Consider the following 14,335-nt stretch of genomic DNA (forward strand, 5'->3'; position numbering starts at 1 on the left):
TTTTTTTTTTTCTTTTTTTTTCTCTTATTGTATTGGAGGTGATTTGAATTAGAAGTTTGTTAGCTTGACATAAAACTTTCCTTTTTCACATATGGGTTGAGAATTGAGTCTGTGTCTTGTTCATCTCACTCCTAGGCTTACTATGATTAGTCAAGTTCTTAAGCTTGCATAAGTCAACTATTTTTGGTACCTGCTCGCCTCCATTGTCCTCTATGGTAACTACATCCATGTTCCCATAGGTGGCTCAACACTGGCAGTTGTCCACTGATACCCAAGGACTCATCTCCCACTGCATTTAGTTTCCCACTTAATGGCTGTGTTTCCCACAGTTTGGTTTAGCCTAAGGAGCAAGGCATCGTAGAGCTCTGATGGAGGCTGGGGTTTCTGTCACAAATCTATTTTTCACACTACCTAGAAAAGGTACATATCCTCTTTAGAGTGGACAAGTGTGTTGTAAACGATGAATGAACTTGGCATTATGACATCTCTAGGACTTTGGACCGCTTCTCTACATTGAATCAAAGCAAGTCTAGCATTTCTAATCCCCCCCACAGTGGATGGTGCTTTAATCTACGCTGCAGTCAGTCAGTCAGTCAGTCAGTCAGTCAGTCCGTCAGTCAGTCCGTCAGTCAGTCAGGGCAGCTACTGTAAGTCTACCCTGCTCCGTGAGCTGAAAAACTCATAACTTGGCCTGTCTCACCCTTGCGTTCTATTCAGAGTGCCAGTGGTATATTCGAGCACTATCCAGCTGTATTGGAGGTGATTTTTTGCAGTTATTCAAATGTCAATTGTTTTCAAAATTTACCCCCAGGGACACAGGCAGAAATAATGTTATTTTGGGTATGCTTCAGCAGAGCCCATATAATATTTGAAATGAACCACCACACTCCCGTATTGCCTTAATTAATCACCTAAATCTTCAACTTCTTTTATAAATTATTTTTCCATTAATGAAAATTAAGACGCCTAGCCAACTCTGTTGTGTGACAGGAGGTATTCTTGCCTTGCAGGAATACTGAGTCAACGTGTACCCAGGTGAAGCTGTTCTTTTTAATATCCTGATTTACATTCCACAAAATCAGTAACCATGATTTCAGTTCCAAATCTTAAGACCCATGGATTCCACCGGACATCCTGGTGGAAGCTATTGTCTAGACTGCACTCCACACTGCATCTCTAACCACACAACTTACTGTTGTGCCCAGATCACGATCCCCAGAGAGAGAACACCAGAAAGGCCCAGACTGTAACAAGCAAGGTTTGATCAGCATAATACAAACATGTTTGGAACTCCTCTCCATCCCCGTGACAACAAGGTAGAGAGGAGTTGTATCTCCTCTGTGGGGTAAGCGTTTAAAGGCATAACTACAAAGAGAATCTTTGAAGATGTTTTGGTACGGGTACAAGGACTTTTGCTCCCTCCCACTCTGTTAAGTCAGCTTTTTCCTTGTTCTTAGAGCAAGGCCACTGTTCTTGAGTTAGGCCATCTTTATCAGCCTGTACCAGGTGGCTGACCGGGCTGAGCTAAGTGACCTTGTGCTCGGAATCTCCTGGGTGGGAGAGGGGAAGGCCACTATCTTCCTGGGAAAACATTCTGCTAGGAAATTTCTTTTTGCCCCTTTGAGAAGAAGGGGTGAGGGTCCCACATTTACATGCTGCTGTTTTCCTTTTAGCTTATATTAGCTTGTACTCTTTTTTTTTCTCAAAAAGGGCATCCCCAGAGATTTTTGAGGCAGGGTCTCTCACTGAACCTGGGGTTCACTGATTCATGTTATTTGGCTATTCAGTAATCCCAGCGGATCCTCCTGTCTGGCTGCCCAGTGCTGGGATTAGAAGTGCACGTGACTGCTATGGCTATATCTCAGGTCCTCACTTGCACAGCACGTACTTCACTGACCGAGTCACCTCCTCAGCTCCTGTTATTTCAGATTTAAAGGGATCCGTTAGGAACTTTGATTCCAGCCAACTAATTGTGACTGTAGTGAGCATGTCGTTATTCCCTCTCGAGGACTGGCCTCAACGAAAATTCCTCTTGCCAGGGTAGGGGCGTGGAATTTTAGAAATATAAGTGAAGAATGCAAAGATGCATAAAAATAATAAGACAGAAACCATAGAATAATACCGGGAGGGTATTCCAGTGATTATTGAAATTACCTGCTTTTATTTTTCCACAGCTTTTACACCCAAAGTAAATGGGCTGGGCGGGGGGGGGGGGGGGGGGGGGGGGGGGAGGTAACAAAAGACTTTGTTAACACGATACAAAGGTTAACTCACACAGTCAATGGCTTTATCACTCTGAGACATCAAATCATTAGCATTCTGTTGTCTAGGTAGTGAAGCTACTCTAGGAGGCAGCCCTCCCCAGGTTACCTCACAGTTACAAAAGAAGGAGCAGAAGTGTGTTTGCGTATCCTGCCCCTCTGTCAGGATTGCACTGACAATCTTAATGTCAAAAGAACCAAGCAATCACATCCTGGGTTGGGACACTCAAGCAACTGTGCTTGCCACTCCACACTCTCTGACCATCAGACAAGGTGCAAATGGGCCTGCGTTTTTCCCACCTCCACAATTCCCTAAGTAACTCAGCACAACAAATATCAACCTAGAATTTGTATTATATTAAATATTTTAACTAAAGAGGGTTGCACGTGTTATGTGAAGAAACTGAGTGTCCGCAGAGTTTTGTATCTTCAGAAAGATGTGGAATCATGCCTTGAAGGATCCTAAGGGACAGCTGTAGACAGTTGTGTGTAGATCTAACGTGTGCAGCTCGTGAATGCTTGGGACCTTATATCCAACAGGGTCGTACTTGCAAGTGACCTATGCATCCCTCTCTAGATTGCTTACATGATGTGAGTATCTGAGCTGAGAACAGCCATCTTCCCGCCTCTGTCGTGACAGTACATGTTGAGCAAGTCTGATTTGTGTGAGTGATGCGGCTGTAGGTAGAAAGGCTTCTCAGAGGTCATACCATGCTACTATGAGGCTCAAGATATATAAAAGATACTGACATGAGCAAGAGATAGGCTGCCTTCAGGAAGCCACAGGGTGCTTTGTAAACTGATTTAACAGGAGGTGAGGAGAAAAACATAAATGGTAGTAGAAAAAAAAAACCTGTAGATTTTGGATGTTTAAGGGTAGAAACTAAAACCAAGTGACTGACAATATCTTCAAATTAGCCCAATATAAACAGAAAATATTGAAATGGAAATCCCTCTGCTTTGAATATGTACAGACTCTTTTCCTTTTTACTCCTTGAACAAAATAAGGCAGTATAGATTTCTGCACTCAGTGATGATATTATACTAGGTACGACAGAAGCTCTAGTGATGATCACATGAAGACGTTCACAGATTATATGCAGGGGCTGGAGAGATGGCTCAGCCAAAAATATAGATTATATGCAGATATTATGCCATCTCATGTTATGGGCTGAGCACCTGAAGATTGTGCTTCTGCACAGGTCCTGAAGCAAACCCTTCACATGTTCCAGTGTTGACTGTATACCCAGTTCAGAGGACCCCGAGCAGGAAAGCTGGGCTGAAGTGATGGGAGCTCAGTGGTTAAGAGCCCTGCAGTGCCATCATGAGGACTGGAGTTCAGATCCCAGCGCCCATGTAGGGTGCCTCCCAAACAGCTGTAACACCCACTCCAAGGAATATGATGCCCTCTTCTGGCCTCTAAGGTCCCCGGAACACACATGTATGCATGCACACACACATGAAAATAAAGCAAAATTTAAAAAAAAAGAGCAGGTAAGCCCTACAGAAGGAGAAAAATGTTAACAGAAGCAGTAACTGAGAGCTCATATCTTTAAGAATGTTGGTGATTATGTGGAATCTTTGAAGTTCACCGTTTATTATTCTGTAATTTGATTTTAGAGTAAGGAAAATATGGACAGCTGAAATGATGGTCTCTATGTTATAGATACAGAACGTTAAGACACACAGAAGATAAATCAGCAAAGCAATGACTCACTATTATTAAAACAAAGACATTTCCTTTTTTAATAGAAAAAGATTTTATTGAGGCATAGTATTTCAGAGGGTAAGTATATGACTGTCATGACAAGGTGCATGGCAGCAGATAGGAGGCAGGCAGGCATGGCAGTAGACAAGTATGTATGGAAGCAGGCAGGCAGGAAAGGTGGTAGAGCAGCAGCTGAGAGCTCACATTCTTACAGACAATGACCCAGAGAGAGAAAAAGAGAGAGAGTGAGATGATGTGAACTACTTTTGGAACCTCAAAGCCCATGCCCAGTGGCACACCTCCTCCAACAAGGCCACAGCTCCTCCAACAAGGCCCCACCTCCTCCAGCAAGGCCCCACCTCCTCCAACAAGTTCACACCCTCTCCAACAAGGCCACACTTTCTATTCCTTCCCAAACAGTTCCACCAACTTGGGAACAAGATTCGAATATCTGAGCCTATGGGAGCCACTATTTCAGACCATCACACCTCCTTCCCTCTGGGCATCAGGGGTTGTGGGGGAACTCTGGGTTCTATCCTAGCTTTGCCATTTCCCAGGTGTGCAGAAGAAATAAGAGACTTCACCTTGATGCTGAGCCTCAGTTTCTCCATCTGGGAAGTGAGAGTGGGGGTCACGGCAATCTGAAAGATCTGTTGTCCGATTTGGAGGCGATAACACCCAGAGCAGGTGCCCATGAGCATGCTGTCCTTCTGTTACTGTAAGTTAGAAGCAGCTTGCTGTCTGGCTTGGGCTCTCACTCAATGCTTGCACTCAGCATGCTGCACACACACTCTGGCGTTCCTGCTCTACACATCTGCTCTTACCTGTAGCATGAACAGTAAAAACCCAGAGACAGAAATTGGGGTTCAACCCAAAAATCAGAAAAGCAAGGCAGCCAAGACAGTAGAAAAGTCTTACTTCTACCAAGGCTGGGCAACTGTAAACTAAGAAGACTAAGCCTCTCTTTCCTCCCATTATATATTCCCCCTAGTATTGGGATTAAAAGCCTGTGACTCCCAAGAAGTGAGATTAAAGGTGTGAGCCTCTAACACCTGGATTTTTTTTTGCATTGATTTTGCATAGCCCAGGCTGGCCTTGAACTCATGGAGATCCATCTACCTCTGTCTCCAAGAGCCTGAGATTAAAAGTGTGTGTCACCATTACCTGACCTCTAGTGGCTTTAGGTTTGCCTCTGGTCTTCAGGCAAGATTTATTTATTAAAATAGAAATAATACACCACTATACTTACCCGGCGGCTTCCCATGATGACAGAGACCTTCTGTGAATAATTTAACTTCCCCTCGGCCTTTAGAATGACAGAACTAATTGGTTAAGAGATTTCTATGAATTCCTCCTCTGCCCCTTTGAGACAGGGTCTCACTGTGTAGCTGTGGCTGGCCTGGAATTCACCACTGTAGCCTGGCTGGTCCCATCATACAGGGATTGAGGGACTTATCTGTTTCTGTCACCCGGTGCAGGGATGAAAGGCATGTGTCACCACACCCTCACTTTACTTTTATGTTGAAAACAATTTTGATAATCTGTTTGAAAATATTGCTATGGTTTTTAAACAGTTCCAAATACCTTCCAAGCTAAGAAATTGTAAATAAGGGGATGGGGGCAGGATGTAGCTAAACAGCACAATGCAGCACTTGGCAGCCTGGAGTTCAATTCCCAGCACCAACAAACAAACAAAAAGAATAAGTTGTTCTCAGTCATTGTCTGAAGGGGACAAGTAGCAGCCTAGTGTCATGTTTTAACACTGCTAAGATGAGACAGTTCTTTTTAAAAAGTATTTATTCTATGTTAAATTATGTACGCATGATGGCAGTTACCTGCAGAGGTCAGAAGAAGGTATCAGATGTCTTGGAAAAGGAGTTGTAGGCCATTGTGAGCCACCCTCCATGGGCACTGGAAACAGAGCATGGATTCTCTTCAAGAGCAGCGAGTGCTTTTAACCACTGAACTGTCTCTCTAGTCCCCAAGATAAAATAATTCTTGATTCTGTGTGGGGGACAGGAAGGACCTTGATTCTCAAACACCTTTTACTTTGGCTGTAGAAAGACATAGTGCTGACGACAGACCTGGCACAAGCCCCATTCCGTGACTCTTCTAGTGGACTAGTTTGAGGTGTCTGAGTTAACAGGTATAAGGGAAGTGGACAGCAGATATTGTGCAATCCATTGATTGTTATTGTGAATGCCACAGCCATACGGCCTGCTGTGTACAGCTGGGAAAAGCAGTGTGCATTTATAAAATTGGTAGGGTTTGGGTTAGTTAGCAACATCTTAATTCTTAGCGAGGTAAAAATCACATGACTGTGTGGTTGATCTTTGTCAGCTAGAGACTCCTGGGCAAAGGGAATCTCCGTTGAGAAGCTGCCTCCGTAGATAAGTCTGTGGACATGTCGGTGGGGAATTTTCTTGATTAGTGACTGATGCAGGAGGACTCAGCACCCTGTGGGCATGGCCAGCCTCCGGCAGGTGGTGCTAGGTCACATACAGAAGCAAAGCAGAAAAAACTTTTAAAGCAAGCCAGTAAGTAGCACTCCTCTGTGGTCTCTAGTTCAGCTCCAGCTTTGAGGTCCTACCTTGGCTTCCCAGGACGAAAGACTAAAACCTGTAAGTCAAGGACACCTCACGAGTCACTTCTGGTTAGTCTTTATCAAAGGCATAGAAACAAACTAGGGCACCGATACATTGAAAGAACAAAATCTAGTGAAATAAGGCTATTGAAACAACGCAGCATTTCTCTGAGTTAGTGTGGCCGCAGAAACATTTGATTACCAGAAAAGGAAACAATAGTAAAGATATCCATATTTTATTAATTTTCTTAGTTGGCTAATGTGGATAATGTGGTTTTACTGTCTGGTGAAGACAGTAGATGGCGCTATAACTACGCAGTCATGGGAGCCCAGGGTTTTGATGCAAGCCGTCACGTAATTTATATTTAGTACTTAAAATTGTGTCCAATGCTGTCCCCAAAGCGAATGATTTATTGTGTGTAAATATACTGTGACTTGTTCAGAATTTATTTTAAAATTTTGTTTGGGAAGCTGTGTATTTTATCTGAGTATAGATAGGAATGTCTCTGAGGGTCCCTCAACTATAATAAGGATCACATGTCTGCATTTAATTCTATGTGATAATTTAATAAATTTATCATTTCAGTGCCCCATCATCTAAGATGCAGAGAGAATATTCCTCAGGCACTAACCAATGGATTATGTCTCCAGTATATTTTAAATGATCATTTCTTTTTTTTTCCTTCCCTTTTCTCTCCTCTTTTCTTTTCTCCTTCCTTTCTTTATTGTACATCCCTACTGCAATTATCCCTCCCTCTTCTCCTCCCAGTTTCTTCCCCTACCTCCCATCTGCCCCCTCGATCTATTCAGAAAAGGGCAGACCTCCCATTGATATCAACAAAACATAACTATCAAGTTGCAGAAGGACTAGCCTCCTCCCCTTGTCTTAGGGCTGAACAAGGTAACCCAGCATGAGGTGTAGTGTCAAAAACCAGCAAAGGAGTTAGAGACAGGCCCTTTTCCCACTGTTAGGAGTCACACAAGAAGACCAAGCTACACAACTGTCACATATGTGCAGAGGGGCTAGGTCAGTCCTATGCAGGTTGTTGGTTGAATCTCTTTGATTCCCTATGAACCCAGGGTAGTTAATTCTAGTGAGGTTTTTGTGTGTGTTTGCGTGATGTCCTTGACCCAAAAGAACAATATTTTAAAAAAAGATAATAATTTACTCACTGTTCAAAACAAAATTTTGCTTGTTTTCTTTATGCTTCTTTGCTTATTTATTTATTTATTTGTTTATTTATTTATATGTACTAGAGGTTTAGCCGAGGATCTTCTATTGTTCAGTAGAGCACTCTGCTGCTGGACTACAAGCCTGTATTTATTTACTTTTAAACTTTTAATTTTGGTCTCACTAGTTGCCGAGACAGATTAGATTTATGGTTCTCCTGCCTCCACTTCCCAAGTAGCTGGGCTTGCAGATGGGCGTCACAAAGCTTGGCTTAGGATTTGGTCTTTATTTTGAGTGGTCAGTGGCATTTAAAGTTGTAATGGTCTCTGCCCTCTACATGTGTTCCAGATCTCAGGGCTCCTTTGGATGGACAGTACATGTCCTTGGCTCTCAGGATGGATGTCACTTTTCTCCTGGATTCCTCCATAGATTCGTGTCTACCTTCCTTGCTTTTTCTACTTCTCCCTGAGTGGGAATGTTCCAGAGAACCACTTTACAGATTTCATTTCCTTGTCTGTACCTATTTCCTTCACTGTACTATCCAGGGTTGTGGTTTTAATACGAATGTTCACAGCTCAGGAGAGAACTGTTTCCATGTTCTGAACTACGCCGTCAAGACCCAATTGTATGGGAACTGCCACAGCAAGTTGGGCGTAAACTGGTGCAGATGAGAATGTGCGGTTAATCTGGTTGTTTTGCTATTCTACAAAGCCATGGGGTATGTTCCTCTGAGTCCTTGTAGCATTTTCACAGTGACAATGCTCAGCTTGACAGTGCAGTTCAAACGCCTCCGTGAAGTCCGGATGTATAATTCCATAGCCTGTGAAAACCTCAAATTAGATGTGTTCAAAATTTCTCCTCTTACTCATCTCAGATAATGCCAACTTCGTGTTTGTCACTGTCCAGGCCAACACGCAGGAAGTATTTGTCTCACTTACTTCAACCCACGGAGAATCCTGTTAGCCAAACCTTTACCGCAAACCCAGAATCTGACCACCTGCAGGAGCACCTGAAATTCTACCATCCTTCTCTTGAATTATTCAGCTAGCCTTCCAACTGATCTTCCGTTTTCCATCCTTACCTAACCTCTTTCTGTTTTGCATAGATGAGGCCTCACAACCTTGTCCGAATGTCATGCCAACCACACCACCCCTCTGCTCGACACCCTGCATGGTGCCTCGAGTCACTTGGGACAGAACACAGCTTTCCAGCCCCCAGTGAGGTCACACAGCCCCGGGGCTGTGACTGTGACCTCTTAGAGCTCTCCACTCACCCCTTTCTTTTTCCTCCCCCACTTGAGGCAGCCTGACCCCTTTGACACTTGATCAAATGCAGCAGCACACTCCAATGTCCAGCCCTCAGTGTGAGCTATCCCTTTCTCTGGGAGGCCCAACCCACTGCCCAATAAATCAGATAAGCCACTGCCTTAAACAGATCTGTGGTACCTCAGCTTCCGGGCCCACCTCCAAGGGAACCCTGGCTCACCCAGGGTTTATTCAATTTAGATAAAAACAGATTTGAAGCATTTATGTTGAGCCTCTGTATAACAGACATCTGGAAATGTGAAGGTGGATTATTTCAGATCACCATGGTCCCTAAACGAAGAACAGAATAATTTCTATGCAATGACATTATCCTACTAGGTGACAGTCAAAATAGATCACTCTAATTTCTTGTCTTTCCATAAGAAAATGAACTCTTCTCTTACCCTAAATTTGTCTGGGCAAAATGTATATAACCAAGTACTTCTTTTTTAAGGTATTAGTTAATTAATTAATTAGTGTTTGCGTGTGTGTGTGTGCGTGTGTGTGTGCGTGTGTGTGTGTGTGTGTGTGTGTGTGTGCACATGTGCGCGTGTGTGCGGATGCAGAGCAGCATTTGCATGGAGAGGGCAGAGGACAACGTGGAGCAGTCATTTGTATTTTTCCATCTTGGTTGCAAGTGCCTTTCCCTGGCTGAGCCCAGAACCAAATACTTCTGTGTGAAGATAACTTTTGTTTGGTCCCACAGTCAGGCCTACAGTGACCAAAGCCCAAAACACAAGGCGGTCTTGAAGATTGCACAGCGTCTGGGGATGAAATGACACGTTTGCTTCCGTACCTGGGTCTCAGGAGACGGCTAATGACCTGCAGGGCCCAGATACCCCACCCCAAGTCCCTCTGCAACAAATCCACCAGGGAAAACACCCTTCCCTTGGTGCTTCAGGACTGGTTCAGAGTCACACAGTCCTTTCCTCTCTCATGCCCCGGTGTTCGTCGAATGGCTTTTTAGGCCCAGGGATGTTCTGCATCACTTTTATTTTGGGATTGCATGTCTCGAAACAGCTGGAGAGTGTTAATGACCCGGCCCAAGCGCTCAGGTCTGCACGTCCGCTCTCCCCATCTCTGAACAAGGGAAACATCCCGGGCAGCGGTTCTCACAGACAAACTGAACTTGCAGCCTGGGGATCGTCTTCAGTGGGAGACGAGCTATTTTTCAATTTGGCTTTGGACCAAGTACCAGAAAACGTGAAACCATTGATTACATATGACTCCTTTTGGCCCCGAAGTAAAAATTACACAAACATACAAGAACAACTTTTTATTTTTTCCCACATTCTTTCATTTCCCCAGATATATTGTTTAAATTTGGACTGCCCCACCCCAAGTCCCACGGGAGTGACACTTCCCACATGTAAGAGATTTGCTCAATCCAAGGCTGCTAAGGGACCGATTTTAAGGTCATGTAAAACAACCTCCGAAGTCCTTGTCTGCCTTTCTTCCCGAGAAGGGAAGGAAGAGATTTGTAAATCCCTAGTCGCTCTGAGTGGCTGAGAAACATTTTCCCGACACCAGCCCTAACGTACCGTCAGGTCATCCTTGCCCAGGGCATCTACAAGTCCTGGAAACCCAAGAGAAAATATCCTAAGGGCCGTGTGGTCCCAGGTCGCACTTCTTCCACCATTCACTAAGATTTCTTTCTTAGGAGCTAAGGGAATCGTTGGAGATTGGAAGTCAGGCTCAGTCCTTATCAAGAGCTGTGCAATTTAGCCTGAAAAGAGCGGTGGACTTTGCACTTAACTTGCCTGCCAAGGACAAGCATCCCAATAAAGCTGAGGAGATGTGAATGGAGTTCTTCTCTTCTGCTACCATTGGCTCTGCTTTTTGACTAAAGTCACTCACAGGGAAAAAAATAAAAGCAGGCTCAGTCCCAGTCTGATGGCTGCTCCCACAAACTGAAGGGGAATTGCAGTTTAGCTGCTGCTACAGACACCTTATTTTCTTATGTGATTCTGTCCTAATCCAGTGAACTTAAACTTACATTTTCTTCTACAAAGAGACAAAAACCCTGGAGTGCAGGGTAACATTTGAAAGACTCAAGGGGGCCTTGGTTTATTTGCTGAATGTTATAATCACTGTGGTGTCAAAGCCCCACAGCGCTCCTCTGGCCCTGCCTTTCCAAGGCCCAGAGAGAGTTGATTCCTCACATGCTGTGCGGACTCACGTCATGTCACCTGACATCTTGGTGACTAGCTATTTGGCTGTGACCTTTGACCCACAGCAAAGCCCACTGAACACTTGTGGCTGTGACTTACACATGTGTACAGACACGCATGGGTACGGATGTAAAATGAATAGCTACAATAATCTTCTTTACTATTTGTAACTAATTTAATTTTTTTTTCCTGAAACATAGTTTTAGGAAACTCATAATGGCCTTGAAACCTTGAACTTCTGATTCTGCCTCCTGACTGCTTGCTGTCATTTCAGGGACAATGGTGACACTGACCTTACAGTACCGTTCCGTTTCTGTTTCACCTCTCAGGAGTTAGGACTAAGGTGAACCATAGCAAGTTAAAGGTAAGGTCTTAATGAAATACATGTAGGTGATTGCTGATGAGATAGCTCTTATGTAAGCCTTGAAGAAGCCAGTCTGAATGCTTTTCTGGGTTCCCTGTCACCTCCTGTGTGTGGAAACAGAGCTACCGAGACTGTGTTTGGCAGTCTTTTCCTGTTTTCTCATTGTTGAGGTGGCTGCAATCTCTGAGAGACTAAAGTGTATGTCTACTGAAAACCACATTTCCAATTATCAGTCATCCATGTAGGAGCTGGAGAGATGGCTCAGTGGTTAGATCACTGTTACTCTTTCGGAGGACTGCTCCCTAGCACACGACAGTCTGAGACTCCAGTTCCAGATGATCCAATGTACTCTTCTGGCCTCCGTGGGCACCATGCACACACATGGTACACATATATACATGGAGACAAAGCCTTCATACACATGAGACAAAATTTTTAAAAATCTTTAAAGAAAGAAATTCATTAAGGGTGTCTCATTGGGGAAAATGACTGCATTGCTGCCCACGTGGAAGAGAAAGACCCTGAGAGTCAGCAGCAGCACCGTTCCAGTATTTCAAAAGTAATTCCCCTGAAGACGCCCACTTTTATAAACCCAGAATCGTGCAGTTTGAATAACTCCTCGAGCACCTGACAGATAGTGTAAAGGGGACTTAAGTGCCTTCTGTTAATAAGGAAGCAGGTGGGGAAAAAGGAACACGAATTGCTTAATTTTCCTTTTGACCAACTCTACTCTTTTATGAACTTAAAAATGATAAATGATGCGCGACACGCTGTAGAACTTTCTTTCTGTTTCAGAGATGGCTCAGAGGTTAAGAGCCCTCCTGGTCCTCCAAATGTCCTGAGTTCAAATCTCAGAAACCACATGGTGGGTCGCAACCATCTGTACTGATTTCCGGTGCCCTCTTGAGGAAGAGACCTGGTCAGTCGTCCTCATCAACTTAGACCATGAAACCCAACACGGACAAGTTCAACAGTATTGCTATATATGGGCTGCTGATACAAAAATAAAAAGTGGGTTAAGCCCAGGGCATTTGCCTTGCAAATCTAATGATCTGAGGGTGATGCCAAGAACCCATAGTGAAAAGAGAGATCCAGGTTCCAGGCCTCTGATCTCTCATCTCTCTGTGTACACTGTGACATGCGCCAACCTACACTCTCAAACACACAAAAATAACAATTTTAAAATAAAAAATAAAAAGCAAATTAAGATTAATTTATTTCTTTCGAGGCAAGGAATTATATAAATGCCTGCTTTTATTCCTAGTTCCTAGGTACCTCTATTTTTTTCTCTCTTTCTGCATGTATATGTATATGTATGTGTATTCATGTGTTTATATGTATTTGTGTGGTGTGCGAAGTCCTTCTGCATGTGTGTTGCTTTCATTGGTTAATGAAGAAAGGTGTTTTGGTCAGTTAATGGCAGAATAGAGCTAGACGAGAAAACTGAACTGAATGCTGGGAAGAAGAAGGCGAAGTCAATGAGAAGCCATGTAGCCACCACAGGAGGCAGACACCTCTGCTGGAGCCCACCTAAACTTTGCTGATAGGCCATGACCTCATGGTGATGCACAGATTAATGGAGATGGGTTAGTTTAGGATATAAGGGCTAGCTAGCAACATACTTAAGTGATTGGCCAAGCAGTGATTTAATTAATATAGCTTCTGAGTGATTATTTGGGTCAGGGAGGCTGGAAAATGAATGAGCAGCCTCTGCCAACATTTGTGTATGTGTGTGTATTATGTGTGTGTGTGCATGTGTGTGTCATGTGTGTATGTCTGTATGCATGTGCATGTCTCTGTATGCATGCATATGCTTATGTGTATATGTATATGTGTATGTCTATATGTATGTGCATGCATGCGTGTGTGTGTGTGTGTGTGTAAAATCAGACCTTTAAATTAGACTTTCAAACTCAGAGAAAACAGTGTATATTTAACAATTTTCTTACAAATTTAGCCAAAGGCAGTAGGTAACATTGATTATTAGCTTGTAGTTCATTCATTTCTTAAGCTCAACTGATGGCTTATGTGCCGACTTCCCTTTGTTTATACAGTGTAGACTTGATTCTTATTATCTTCCAAAGTATGTTGCTAAAGAGGAGAAAGGGGAATATTCTAGAACTCAGACTTGTTGTTACTCCTTCTTACACAAGAGCGAATGATGAACTACTCGGAAACTTGTCTGGCCACCTTGATATGTCTCCTTCTCCTAGAAGAAGATAGTGTCTCCCGGTGAGTGTTCAGTGCTTCAGGATTTTTCTGGGTCCTCTTCTTCCCTTCCTGGGACACTCCCTCAAGGTATTGCAAATAAAGATAGCACAGTGCTACAGGGCCGTGGAACTCAGTCTTCAGCACTGTACAAGAACAAGGGAGCCACTCATGATGGGAGAGCTGAAGATTGAAGCAAAGCAAGGGATGTGGCGTGATACTAGGACATGGATTTCAAAAGGTTCACTTTGCCATGACAGAAAGTTAACCTTTTTTTTTGTCAATGGACACCGCTGTCCAGGACAAAAGGAATGAGACCTGAGGAACCATTTCCAACCCCCTCCATTTGGAGAGAAGTTGGGTGGGGGAAGGAGAAGATACCCCTAGGAGAGTCTGTGAACATGTCACAAGAGCAGAGACCAGTATCTGTCCGAAGACCTTGGTGGAGGACACTGAGTTGAGATGGGCATCAAAGTGACCCCATCCTGACTAGACAGATGAACAACTGACGTAGGTCCTTTAATGACATCTTAGGAAGAAAACCAGACTCTTGCTCCTGAGTGT

Source organism: Myodes glareolus, chromosome 3, assembly GCF_982192425.1.
Source record: "Myodes glareolus chromosome 3, mMyoGla1.1, whole genome shotgun sequence".
In the NCBI taxonomy this organism is placed as follows: Eukaryota; Metazoa; Chordata; class Mammalia; order Rodentia; family Cricetidae; genus Myodes; species Myodes glareolus.